A 14,708-nucleotide genomic window follows, 5' to 3' on the forward strand; every position below is an offset into this window, starting at 1 on the left:
ATTCTTGGTGTAGAGCTCAACAGTGAACGTCCACTATTTGAACGTCTCCATTCACTCCGCTGACGTTTCAGAAAATCCTTCTAAGTTTTTAGAATAGTGAAGGAACTATTCATCCCATAAACCACTGCGAATGATACCTTTCCGACGAGTTCCAACCTAACGATAGTTTAGGGCACTTCTTCTTGATTCTTCATTATTATAGTGTTTATATTCAAGTTCAAGTTCAAGTTCAAGAGATTATTTGTCACATACATATACATACTGTCATACATATATGCAGTGAAATGTCATGACGCCCGATGATTACGCACAATAATCACCATCACAAGCTCTAAAAATACCAAAAAAAAAAAAAAATGTTGTTAATTATATTGCTCTGTGGTTACCGTACGTGAACGATCGTAGAGTTTCGTGGTAACAGTAACTCACTCGCCGACAGTGACGTAAAAACTGCCGTAAAACGACGTAACGACGTAATTCTCCATGACAACGAACAAGGTTGGTACCACACAGACTTGTGGCATCTACAGGAGCATATACCATCGTTTCTGTAGCCCGGGTAAGTCTACTGTACCTAGGATGGTTACGACATTATGACTAATAATGAAAACCCTCGATCCAGGGTTGAGCTCTATTTAATTGAGCAGTTAATACTTTGTGTCCATTTGAGGACACCGTACCTTCACTCCTTTGAAACTACCTTTGCCAATGTAGTTCCCATGGCTCCAATGACTTCCTTCTTCCCCTCGCACTCATTGCTCTTGTGCCATTGTTCAGACAGCTCGATGATTTATTTTTATTTTTTGGCTTCAAGAGAGCTTTGCACCCGCCCTCAACTGCCGATTTCAACCCTGGACCGGATGTTCCTCTTTTTTATCCAAGGTAGAAATCCCATATCCAACACCTTTACAATCTACCCATCGCCGTTTGAGGTGGTACTAATCTGCAGCTGCACATTGGCACATTGTGCAGCTGCCTACACAGCAGAAACAACAGGATCCGGGACGTTGATACTCCTACGCCCTTTTCTCTAGCTTTCGGGTCTTCCGTCAGCTTCCTTGAAATGCCTTTCCCTACCTGCATTCGCAGTGCGTTTCAGTGTGAATCGCTGGGGAATATTTGACCTAAATAGCTCATGAATTGTGCGATTGTGAGAGTGTAGCTGTACAAATACCAAGGCTACCTGGGGCCTGGCTATTAGCTTGATAAATAACCCACTAATGCATATGTGGAGGAGATGGGCTGATAAATAAACTCTTTTAATTTTAAGTGTAACTTTTAGTTAGCGGTAATGATGCGGGACCCATCCACTATTATTATTATTATTGACTTTTTGGTGTTGACGGTGGCATCGACAAGTAAATAAATCTGGGTTCTATTTTTTTTATTATTCTTATTTTTATCAAAAATATATGTTATTAATGGCATTAATTAGAGAGAGAGAGAGAGAGAGAGAGCCGAGTGCCGCTCTGTTTTTTTCTGCTGTTTTTCTGTCCCTTGGTTGATGGTCTTCCTCCATAATGAGTAAGACTTGAAAGCCAAACATTTAGCGTTGTTGTGTGCGGGGAAACTGTACGTAGGGTAAGCACTTGTCACAGGAATTTTCAAGAAGATTTCAGAACTCTGAAGTAAATCTCACCCAGTTCTCTAATAATTATAAAGCGACACAGTTATTCAGAATGTATGTACGTTTCTAAGTGGGTGTGACAGTTCCGCCTGTCACACGCCACGCCGAGTCGTGTTTTCAGGGCCCTCCGACGCGGAGACACAGGCAGAGATGTTGCAAACAGACTATACAGTTCATTGCAGAGCGCGGGCAAGATGGAACAACCTGGGAGCAGATGGACACAGGTCGTGACAGAAGCTCTCCCTGTGTGTGTGTGTGGGGGGACGGGTGATTTACCTGTTGCTCGTTGATTGCTCTAACGGGCAACAGGCGTACAGCCACCCTGGACCCTAGACAGGTGTGGCTGCTTACACCACACCACCCCCACGCTACAGTGAGCAATTTGAGCACGGGATATGCTGGGATTTAAAAATACTCTATTTTGAGCAGACGCAACAGAACTCTTAATAGGGTTGGGCAATATCGGTAAAATATCACTTGGCTCTGATATTATAAAATATACGACAGCCTGATGAAAAACCTGTATACCCTCAGATGTGATTTATTGCTAAGTCTCACACCCTTGTGTTACGCATAGAGGATAAATCATTGACTTTTTTGCTTTGCCTGTCTCTGTAGAGAAGAGGCTTTTCAATGCAGCTTTGTTGGGATGTGGTTGGGTCTCATGACAATGATTTACTACTCTATTTCCTGGGCCCTTGCGTGGTTTTGCAAATATTACTGACCTCACCGACCGAGACTCGTTAAGATTGCCATCACAAAGCAATAGGATTTGACATAAAAATGGAAATGTAGACCTAGTGTGAAATGGAATAGTCAATTGTTTGATCAGTGCAATTAAATATCAAATTCTCAACATACAAATGCGTGTAGAACACAAATCATAGAACAACTGATTATTACTGTCAGTAAATATAAAAAATGACAATGAGATGGTAATGTGCTGTACTGTAATTTTTAGAAGTTATATGTCTGTAGAACTACTGTATTTAGGGATAGATCCATGCCTATTGGACTTTTGCACTGGCATGAATGAAAACCTGTGTCTCAAAGTCGTCTTACTATGGCCATGGCACACACACACACACACACACACACACACACACACACACACACACACACACACACACACACACACACACACACACACACACACACACACACACACACACACACACACACACACACACACACACACACACACACACACGTGTAAGAGATGCTGGTGCCATGCCAGTACACATTTCATCTGTACTGTTTCCATCTGTTTTGGAATGCGTCGGCGTTACGTGGTCTAAAGTTTTCGGCGACCCACCCCAGCTCGTTTCTCTTTCCGGTCTTGCAGTCCGTCAAGAAAAGAAAAAGCGATGGCTTCCGCCGTGATTTGGCCTCTGACCGGCAGTGCCCCTTGTGTAGGAAGGAGTTGATTCGTCGCCTACCTACCGTCTGCTGGTTCCACCCAAAACCGGCTCTAGATGTCATTGAGACGACTCGCTTCGTCTAATTCTGCTTGAAATTGAGTCTTAGCTAAGAGTAGCGCTCTTTTACCCTGGGAACTACTGGGGTAAAGTGTAGATAACTTCTATCTCTACTTATTTAATTCAATTCAATTAAATCAAAGGTTTCCATCGTTGCCTTAGCTACGAAAACTCCAGTCAGGGCAGAATATAGTCCTTAAAAACACATTTAAGAAGACGGCTATTACAGCCATCAATGCACCGATTTTTACATATTTTTCAGCTTTTGAACCAAGCTCGCTCCGTTCATGTATCCACACAAAAACACGCATCGAGAATCATGAAATCAAATCAATACACGTAGGGGTAAGTACTATTGGACATTGCACATGACGTCATTTATGGTGGGATTGATGGCGTTGGGGTGGTTGGGTGGGGTGAAAGCGGGTTGCAGGAAGAATAACAGGAAAGACTCCCGCTGTCCCGTGGTGCGAGGCATCGATTTGCCACTGCTTTCATCCGAGCACTCCACTGACGTTGCTGTGATGGCGGCGACCTGCTGTGACGGTGTGGTGATCCGATTGTTGATGGTGATGGTGATGATGTTCACATTATGAGTGGTGAGGATGATCATCATCAGTTGAGAAGTTGCCTTCTGAGAGACCTTTAACGGTGTTTTTTCTTTTTTCTATGAGCTGATAGCGTGCCCATCGATTAACACGATCTCCGCCCGCACTGCGGTGGTAATTATGGCTTTGTCAAGATTAGCTGGTTTCTTTCCGTTCACCCGGTCCTTCCACGAATCAATTCTTTCCTGGCAGAGAAATTAACTTATGGTGAGAAAAAACAATTTGGGAAAATAGGCTGATCATTGCCTCACACTGTGCGTGTCGTCTCACCCTCATCCTCGTCCTCATCCTCACCCTCACCCTCCTCCTCATCCTTTTCTCACCTCTCTCAGGATAGACCTTGGTGAATTGTGAGCGAAATAATCGGAGAATTGAGCTTGACGTGTCGCGACGTGGCATTTCAATCTGCTCTTTCATGCCCAGCAATTCTAACAAGGTGTCATTATTTTCCTGGCGCTGAGGCCAGATTGGGTCTTCCTGGCCACATGCTGTGTGCTGTCATTTCTGCCCTCCCGACCCCATCTCCGCCCAATGTCGGCACATACAGTATCAGGGTTGCGCAAATTGCTCCGGTCCCCATTCCCATGCGAGCTCCTGGCTGAATATATTCATGACTGCGACTCGATCTCGTAAGGGACATAACAGACTGCGCATATGAAAAAGTTAAAAAACTCTTGAAGGTCATCTCAAACTATTTAAATGACCAGTGTGTAGTGTCATCTAGCGGAAGGGACTTCGCAGGAATATAATATTCACAGATTAGTATGTTTTAACTAGTGTATAATCCCATGAAAATAAGAATTGTTATGTTGCCGTTACCTTAGAATGAGCTGTTTTTATCTACATAGGGAGCGGGTGGCCACCATGCCACCAGGCCACCATGTTGCTCCGCCATGTTTCTGCAGTAGCCCAAAATGGACAAACCATACACCGGCTCTGCCTCTTCCTCTCCTTCTAACCTCCGTCACGTTACCAGGTGGTCTATCCGGTAGACGGATAATAAAATATGTATCCTGCGAACGCTATCTCGCAATCAGATTAAATAAAATTGCTTTTTAGGACGGGGCGGCGACACACTGCACCTTTGAATGTTTCAATGTGCTGGCGTGGCGTGGCAGGAGGAGTCTCTGTGGAGAATTGAGATGGAGGGTGGCTAAAAGCTAGTGATAAAATAACTTTCAAATAATTTCTGTTTTGTTATTAACTACAGTACGGACCTTTTGTGAATCCGACTCACAAGCGGAAATCCTGGCAATGGAGTCTTGCATCTCTCAAAACCGCCGGAGATTTCCCCTTCACAGCGGAAGATTTATTTAGCATAAGGAGACTGCAAAGGGCACCATTTCTCTCTCTCTCTCTCTCTCTCTCTCTCTCTCTCTCTCTCTCTCTCTCTCTCATCCCGGGGCCCTGCTGCAGATTGCTGGCACACTCACCTTCATGTCGTAAGGTCCTCCGGAGATCCTCTTACCTACAGCGTGTGCAGCTTGGCAATCCGGCAAGTGGCTAACTTACTGGCTAGTTGGCCAACAGCCTGGCTGGCAGGCTGGATGGTTGACCGGCACGCTATGATCCCTCCTCATTGTGCCTGTACCGAGGCTGCATGAAGCCTAACTCTGGCTGAGGAATTCACTGTGGACTTCATGGCCACACGACCAGGGGAAATGATGGACGACGAGGCTTTTAGGTCAGTCCTTCAACAGAAAGTCGTCGGGTGACTCGGATGGCTGCTCTAATTCAACCCCCCCTCTGCTGCTTTCAGCGGCTTGTACTGTTTGGTTGGACCTCCCACAGGCCCAGTTGAACAAAATAAGCTTTTTCACTTTGGTTCAGCCTTACTTTTTGTTTCGGTGTTTCAGAGTGGGTTGACTTATTGTGTCGACAAACTAGACCAAAGCGCACTCGCACATCAGGGGAATTCACATCAAAGGTTCATCGATTCACAGGCAGTGCATTTAAAACTGGCAAACTTTTGGACACTCCTTAGGCTTGAAAGCAATAAACAAACAAATAATGTATCTAAAATCTCGGGGCGCAGTAGTGGTCATTAAGAGGCTTAGCTTTGTCTAATGTTAGTTGAAATTGAGTCTGGCCAAACTTAAGCCTGGCTGTTACGGGACTGAATGGAGGGAATAACTTTTACATTAAGTTATTCAATTGAATTTAACATTTCAGTGATTGCCAAACTGCCAAATATTAATAACAGCAACATGTAGTATAGTGGTTGAAGACAATGGCCTTTATACCTGTCCAGGCATAGATATCTAATAAACCCAAGCAAACGGAGTGAGTCTGATGTAGCGTAGACCTATAGACATATTGTTACAAATTCAAGATTTTACGGTAGATCTATTTTCTCTACAGTCTATTTTCACGACCCTCCTCAGCCACATGATTATATATACCGTGAGAGACTATTAGTCAATATAAAATGACCTTTGAAATATTGCCCAACAATGAAAAACATACATATTTATATCCGCCAACCAAGCAGTAACTGGGACACCCTTCTGAGACACCTGTCGCTCTTCTGAAATAATCAGGCCTTTTGATTACATGAGTTATTGTGGTTATACTGTATAATGATATGAGACGGCATGAGAGACACAATACCTTGAGGTGACGACAGAGCTTGAAGCTCGCTCGTTACACATAATTACGAAACGTCAACGAGCCACGTCAGGGCACGGGAGCGACGAAGGACGCTTGAACTCTTGATCTGCTTTCGGGCGAGCCAGGTTTTGTAAGCCTCTCTCCAGACTAGCCACCCGTTGACCCCTCAAAAAACAGTATGTTGGCAATATGAAAGGAGACTGAGGTTGTTTGCCTTGAAGGAGGAAATTCAGAGCGGGCGAAAAACAGTGAAGCGTAATTGCCAGGGTGAATGAGGTGGAGGAGAGAAGTCTGAGGAAAGGAGTCGTCCAGACATTACTGATGGCCTCGTTTTGTTTCACACTTCAGTAGCCCTCGAGGCAACACTCGCCATAGAAGATATTGGGTGCATCATTCAGCCTGAAATTCGTCTGCACTTTGTTTTGTCTCTGCAGCGTGTCTTAGATATCATTTTCTGCACGGGTGCACCAACACCACCTTTTCATTGCTCATAGCGACTCCCAAGTCCACAACTTAGATCCGCTACCTTTCTTTTACTGAGTGGTATGGACTCCTCATAAGAGACTAACATGCTTTTATGTGTCAAGGGATAGGATGTGAGGTTCGGGCTAGGGTTGACTGCTATTGGGTTTATAGCCAATAGTAGACTAGTACCGTTTTCACACCAAAATTTGCGTGTTGACCTGGGTTTTTTATTCCCGGGTCAACCCTAAAAATAGGTGAACGACACCGTTCCTATTGCCAGGAGAAATGTCGTTTCTTTCTGGTGCGTCTTCGACGTTATGAACACGTTGGAAAAGAGGCGTGTCATGGTGCCAATGTGATTGGGAATAAAACAGTAGAGGAGACAGCAACTTAAAAAAAAATACCCCCAAAAAACAACAATAAAAATTGTACAACTTGAAAAAAAAGTATTTGAGCCGTTCAAAACAATCGGATCGTTCATGAACGACCCAAAACTACAATAGAAGCGCTACGACTGATGCGCGCACCGGTCGCACCGTTGCGCTTCTACTGTAGTTTTGGGTCGTTGATGAACAATCCCCGCACTCACAACATTTCACGGTCCCCCATGCGGTAAAACGTCAATAACTTCTGATTTTGATTTTGGATTCTAAATGGGTTATGAAATGATGGAATGATGCACGGATATTTCCTGTCTATTTATACCCTAGCGTCCCAAACTTCAACGTGCCTCCCATCGCGCAGGTAAAGGGGCCAAAATTAGCGCGTCGACCCAGTTGTACTGTTTACATCGGAGCCGATGGGAGGTGGAGCCGATTATAATCCGAGTCTATTGCCGGCTCACTTGACCCGGGACTGAAAGCCGGGTTTTTCCTTTACCCATGGTGACAAATGCCGGATTTTGGTGCAGTAGGAAAGTAGCAGAACAGCTCAACAACAAATACGTTTTCATCTGTGAGTTCTGCTAACAAACATAAATCAAGATGAAATTACGTATTTATAGTCTTGTAATGTTTGAGTCTCTGAAAAAACAACAGTAATTCCTTCTGTAATACTTGATGGAATTGCACGCCACTGAAATCACCTCTGGATAGAAAATGTCAACCGCAGCTCCCCCAATATAGATGAGGAAGCAGACCAATTGGTGCATGGTTGATTTAATGCAGTTTTTAGGCGACAGAAAATCCTTTAGCAGTAAATCAACCTTGTCACCACCTCAGCGTGCCTAGTAATACTCCCTTTGGAAATGTCCAACCACAGTACGACCAGGGGTGCGCTTTTATATAGCTAAGATATTTATATATCCAGTGTGTATCATAGTAGTTATTGTCACAACAGGAAAAACCTCCAATAAGTCGATTTCTCTAAAAATAAGAAATAAGAATGATTGTCACCCTCCTTCAAGCAAGGATGCCATTTGATGTTTTAAGCCACCGAAGGAGAAAATAGAGGTTGAGACAAGCGAAACAGAAACCCATCCATGACCCCGAAAAATAATTGTGATTTCCATTACTGTTGGAATTAAAAGATTAGCAATTACAAGTCACAGAAGTGAGGAACTATCACTGCACGGGCAGGCAGGTGAAGCGAGTGATGAATCATGTGTCTAACTGAATAACTCAGACGCCAAGGAGATCCAGGAAGCGTTATCTTAGACAGCAGGAGGTATTTAGTATTCCGGGCGGCGTCTCTAGGTCCGTGTCACTGCACATTCATGGCCCTGCACACATCATGGACTGGCAGCTGGGAGCTGGGGAGATGGACCACTTCCTCTCTTTAAGCCAAGGTGATGGGAGATAAGGACACACGCACACATGCGCACACCCAACACGTGAACTCTTTTTTTTCACTTTCACTTCCACCCCATCACAGATTCACTATCTTATACATTCATTCGCCCCAGTTTATGTGTCTGCCTCCGCACTGTATAATTGGAAGCAGATGGAAAATATGTCACGACATGGGCTCCTCTCCTGTGTGTGTGGGTATGAGGGTTTTACCTGTTGCTCATTGATTGCTCTCACACGCAACAGCTGTACAGCCACCCTGATCCCGGGCCCAATTACCTAGACCCAAGACGTGTGTGTTTGCTTAAACCACACCACCCCCCACACCACAAATATGCGTCAAGAGTTGCATAAATCTGCCTTTCAAAGTTATATTGTAACACTAACAATATATTTTGTGGCCACGTCTTTTACTGCCATTAAGTTTGTACCATCACACTCCATATTCTCCATGTGTGACTTTTGCATCATTTTGGTAATGCAAGACTTGCGGATGATTCGTTTGTAGTGAAGACATTTTTAAATGACTCGGTATCTGGCAAAATAGTCTAGAGCAGATTTTTCCTAAATAAATAATTTTGACAGAATTCAATGATGAAAATGAATCGAATGAATGAATTCCATCCACAACAGAGCTTAACAGACTCTTCTGACTTGTTACACCATCTGAATCAAAACAGTAGGAACATTTTACAAATCATTTTACTGAGTCACTCGTTTAAAGCTGAATCTCCAAAAAGAGACAAACTTTTCATCACTAATTGTTTTGTGCTTGCCCACGCTTATCAAAATAGATATGTAGCGTGGTGGAAGCAAATTTCTGCTGAAAAGGACGGCCTCCTGTTCCCAGAGCATCGGTTTAGTGCCTTCTCATATTTGATTGGAAACTGGTTTGATTTCCTTTCTTTGTTCCTCTCTTCCTCGCTCTCTAATGATTGCCGAGCGCTAGGGGGAAATATTGGCGTCTCATATTTGCTTGTCTGTCTCTGTTTAACTTCAGTCTCTCCTGTTTGGGGCGTCTGCCTAATTGGCATTTTGGAATGCATTTGTTTTTTTTTGTCTGTGCCCCATACACTGTGCTGTTAACCGTCTCAGCGAGAGCACAGGGCCCTGCTTAATTGCTGAAATGTATCTACGCCGGAGTCGTTTTTCAGACATAACGAATGGTTATTTTTTGACTTTGGGGGGAAAGATGCATTACGGAAATATTTCTTTAGTCTTGCTTCACGAAAGTCCCGCTGTAATGCGTTGATTATGGGCAAGAGATGGAGGCTGGAAATATAATCAAATTCGTGACAGTTCATTAACATCCATTTTGGGAAAATGGCCCCTGACTGTCTTCATCAGTGCTTCCCAGCAATGATATTATGTTATTATGTTTTTCAAATAATGAGTACGGTTATTGAACAAAGTCCCACTAAAACATCTCACTGAAATGTGCCTATTCATCATTCTTTTATTATCATTTCTATCAAGACGTTTTCGCCATCACAGCTTATTAGGTTTGGAGCATGTATGTGCTTTTAGTGCTTAAGTTACTGGCAGTGACTAAGTAGTAGTGTCCACAGGTAATTTACACAATGTTTGTTGCCTGTGTGAAATCCCCAACTCTGGAGCCAAAGAAAGCTCAGAAAGAGCGACTTTAGATTCCTTTTTTTTCCTGGCAGTATCCGACCACCACGCTGTAATTGTCTCCATATTGTTAGAATTGCATCAGTGTACACAAGAAAACACCTTATTACAAGCTGAGGTAAAGTAGAAATCCATATCATCGTCCTTGTTAGGTAGACTACACAGAAAGTCCCCAAATTCCATTCGAAACTAGAGCCTGCGTCCTTGCTCAGTCAAAATATTTTCTCGAAAGTATGACTTCTTCTGATCGGTCGATTTTTGTTTTGTCATTTCCTTGGTCCCTTGAGATGGCGGGGATAATTGTCTCCGTAGAGACTGGACGCAAGCTCATGCATGTGAGGATGACTGCCCGTCGCTTGCTGTTCGCCTTGCCTCCTTGTGTTCTTCGTGCAGTAACAGACCAAGGGCCAAACACATCTAGTCCTACGTCTGACATCTTCTGCTCTCCTGTCTTGCCACGTAGTTTGCGACAGGTCACGGAGTTGTCGATTGTGCTGCTGATACATCACTTTTGCCCAATGACCCAAAATCCAGCTGTCCTTACCGCCCCTTCGGGGAAGTGCCGGCCTTGGTGCTAAACCTGCTCGTGGAAGTTTCTGATTAGCAACGTGGTAAGTACCGGGTGGGCTTCGTCTGAAGTGATTTGTGCTTTTGTCAGACGACCTCCAACTCTTAAGGACACTGTGCGGGTCGATGAAGGGCCAAGGAGTTTGCTAAGTGGACTTTGTGTGCGAACGGGCTTTCCATTCTGGATAGAGTCAATCTCCTCCTCCTAGACTTTGTAGTGCACACTGAGAATAATTCTAGCTTTTGCCTCGTCGAGCTGCTGGTTGGATAGCGGTTTAATGCAGACGTGCCGGCCGTGACAAGGGCTGTTTTCAGGTATTTGGGTGAAGGAGTGAGCGATGTTAGCGAGCCGGGCCACGACTCTTGAGAGAGATCTCCGAGTAGAGAACCACTCAAACCGCACACTGCCAAGCCTGGCTGAAAGATGCGTGACACAGACAGTAACCACAGGACCTAGCTCCACAATGGTTCCGGGGTCAATGAGGTCGAAGCCTTCGTTGGGTTGTCGGCTCCCTTGGGTCTCGGTGAGGAAAGCAGGTAACTATGAGTTTAACTGTGAGCAGGGAGAGAGCTAGCTCACTGGCTGGCTCTTGTCGCCTGATCAGCAGGGTTTAGATCTGGGGAATGTAGTACCATTGGCCTGTGTGGACCCCTCCACCAACAATGCAAACAGCATATAGAGGAGCACATGCGTACCGCCAATACATTGAATGGCTGTTTCTTATAAAGTGCCAGTGAAATGAAATATCAAATATGGGATTTTTGAAACAAAATCATCTTGTGGATTACCACTTTTAAGATTGTCATTATAGCATTATGATGCTATACTATGTTTTTGCCAGGGTCTCTTAGTCAGACACTCATAACATAATAAGTTAAACTGGCTCTCCCAGCCCAAATTTTGTGTGTAGCATCTTTTATCATTGTGCCATAAATCACTGGAAACAATGTGGAATAGTCTGCAGGTGATGGATGGCTCTAGTCTTGTATTGCCGCTGCGGGGTCAGACTCTATTGATCTCAGGCATAGAACAGACACATAACACACACCGCGTACACACATACACGCACGTACGCACACACACACACACACACACACACGCACACACATCAGGTCCATGCAAGGTTTTACACAAGTAAATTGTCGGCGCTTTGGAGGTTTCATGCACAAACGCTTCCCATGTGCACATTTTCCGTCGATTTGTAGAGCCCGGTCCCTTTATGTAGCAGGAGTAGGGTCCGAGGCACAACCTTACATAAAAAGAAAAATCCCAACCCTTAGTTATCCATGTCAAAATCGATACCTGGTGCCTGAGGAGTCACATCGAGAGTGTGCTGGACTACATTCGCTGACCCACATGCAACACTCACAGTGCTGCAGAGCACCGCGGGGGCCTTTCACTCCTTGCATGAGCAAGTGCAGTTTTGTATCACAGAATTTGCAGAAACGCTCTGCAGCGCTTATTTGTACTTGTTAACTTGAGAGGAAAAAAAAGTTCAGAACGTGCGGAACCAAAAAGTTACTCATCCATGATGAAACATTGCCAAGAAATAACTTTCTTTTGCCCTGAGTAGGCTTTGGCCTAAGCCGTCTGTTTGAGGTGATGTACTGGCAGGGCCGTGGTCTTCAATTCTTAATCACTGCAGGGATCCAACTTGATTGGAATTTTGTGAAGGGGTGGTCAGTATTTGACAAATGTTGAAGGTCAAGGTGCAAGTTATTGGACCTTTCACTACACGGAGCCAAGAAACCTTCGCTCACATCAACAGCGAAGCATAATTTCTTAAACTAGCCAAAAGACTTTTAAAACAAGCAAAAAGTTTTGAGATTCAAAGGACACTCATTTCATTCACTATAGTGCCAATGGTGACACTACATCTCCCCAATTGCCAATCTACGCCAGTCTTCCAAGTCCATTCTAATCAATATCGCCCTGGAATTCAAAGCAGCCTTCGCCGCGAGGCGCCTTCAGAGTCTGTCCTTTTTGAAACACCATCCGACTCGCTGGGTGTTGAATATGGAATTTCATTTACCCCAATTTAGAAGCACCGACTCCCACAAGAGGCTCATCATACACAATCTGACAGGGACGTGCAATGTTGTCGGGCGTGATGAAACCGTTTCCCACGCAGGAAGGAACAGCTTTCTTCTGTATATCCTTTCATAGACAACAGCGTAAAGATGCATCGTATGTTTTATTCATTGTGACAGGGGGCATCCTGGGGGCTGCTCAGCCCCACGTCAACGCCTCTTCAACACGTTTCAATCCCTCCCCGTCTGTTGTAATTGAATGCTCTTCAGACACCACTCGAGGGGGTTTTTTGGGGAGCCGCCATGTAATCAATGCTTGACAGCAAATCAGTTCTGGGGGCAACAGGCTGCCATGTCAGCAAAATGGCCTCATTAAGCTCTTTACACATGAGGCCGGGTTTACAACGTCATGGGGTGATTCTGTTTTCGCTCAAACGGGACAAAGAATTCACGCGGTGACTCAGCTTCACTTTTCACTCGCCCTCATTCTTCCAACAGACAAGAAAGAATTAGAGTGGATCGCGCTTTGAGATTTTGGGCTCGTCGTATGATTTATAGCCAAGATATCACCAATGGGGGTAAAGTAGGCCAGATAAGAACTTGTAAGGAGACTGATGGAAAAAATTGTAAGAAGAAATTGTAAGAAGGTTATTCCAGCCTCTGATTTCCACTGGTGTCTACTCCTATTTATCACCAATACAGAAGAATTTAACAAATTCAAGGCAAGGCAAGTAGGCGAGAAAATAAGGAATACTTTTACATTATATACATGATATAATACGTAACTACCATTAAGAAAATCAATACCTCATTATTGTACTAAAGAATAACAAATATAAACAAAACAACACAAAAGACTGTCAAATATATATGTTTATTTCAATGCTTATATTTGATATTTAATGTCAGGTTTAGTGTATCAGCATTTCTAGCTTAAGTTAATCTTTCTGCTTCACTGTTTATTTCCTAAGTTATTCCCTATAGGACTTGTACATACAATTTTTTGAGCTTTTTTGTTGTTTTTCTGTTTATTTGTATAGGTTATATCTGTTGTTTATCTGTAGCTTTGGTGTATATTGGCAGATCATTTCTTATTTTTATTGTGTAAATTGAACTGTCTGTCTATCTATCAATCTATCAATCTATCTATCAATCTATCTATCAATCTATCTATCAATCTATCTATCTATCAATCTATCTATCTATCTATCTATCTATCTATCTATCTATCTATCTATCTATCTATCTATCTATCTATCTATCTATCTATCTATCTATCTATCTATCTATCTATCTATCTATCTATCTATCTATCTATCTATCTATCTATCTATCTATCTATCTATCTATCTATCTCATCACATGCAGACGGAAATGATTTCACTCTAACGGTGTGCGGCTATAAGCGCCGGTGTTTGTGATGTTGACGTTTTTTGCAATGAGGCTCATTTGCATAGAAAGGGGCCAATTAGCAACCGCAAAAGCCGCACAATCCCTTTGTCAATATGCCCCAGAGACGGAATTTTTTTCTCACAAATTCTGTTAGTTAATTCTGTGTCCTATTTGTTTTTTCTCAATTCTGTTATTTTTGTAGTTAACACATAACTCTTCAGTTTTGTTCTAAACCTATTTCTTTGAATGGAGTAAAATAAATATCTTTTTTTTTTCCTCATAGCATTTGAATGGTGTTTTTTATTATGCCACTAACAACTAAAAACTGTGGATGATAATAACCTAAGAAAAGAAACATTTGGATATTGGGACGGTTTCTATTCACTTCGGAGCGTTAAAATTGTGTTTCGGGAAGTTTCCGGGATGGTGGTGAAAAAGGTTTGTCTGGAAGCCCAAAGAGAGAGACAGAAGGTTGCATAAGACAGAAGATTTCTTTATAATTAGCTGAAGA

The 14,708-nt window shown here is 43.3% G+C and overlaps 1 protein-coding gene across 1 annotated transcript in view; it reads left to right on the plus strand.

Moving 5' to 3' along the window:
* Nucleotides 1-14,708, plus strand: part of LOC307233869 (transmembrane protein 65-like) — a 50,321-nt gene that overhangs the window by 2,416 nt on the left and 33,197 nt on the right. The window lies entirely within an intron of this gene.

This window comes from Zeus faber, assembly GCF_960531495.2.
Source record: "Zeus faber genome assembly, chromosome: 8".
Classification (NCBI taxonomy): Eukaryota; Metazoa; Chordata; class Actinopteri; order Zeiformes; family Zeidae; genus Zeus; species Zeus faber.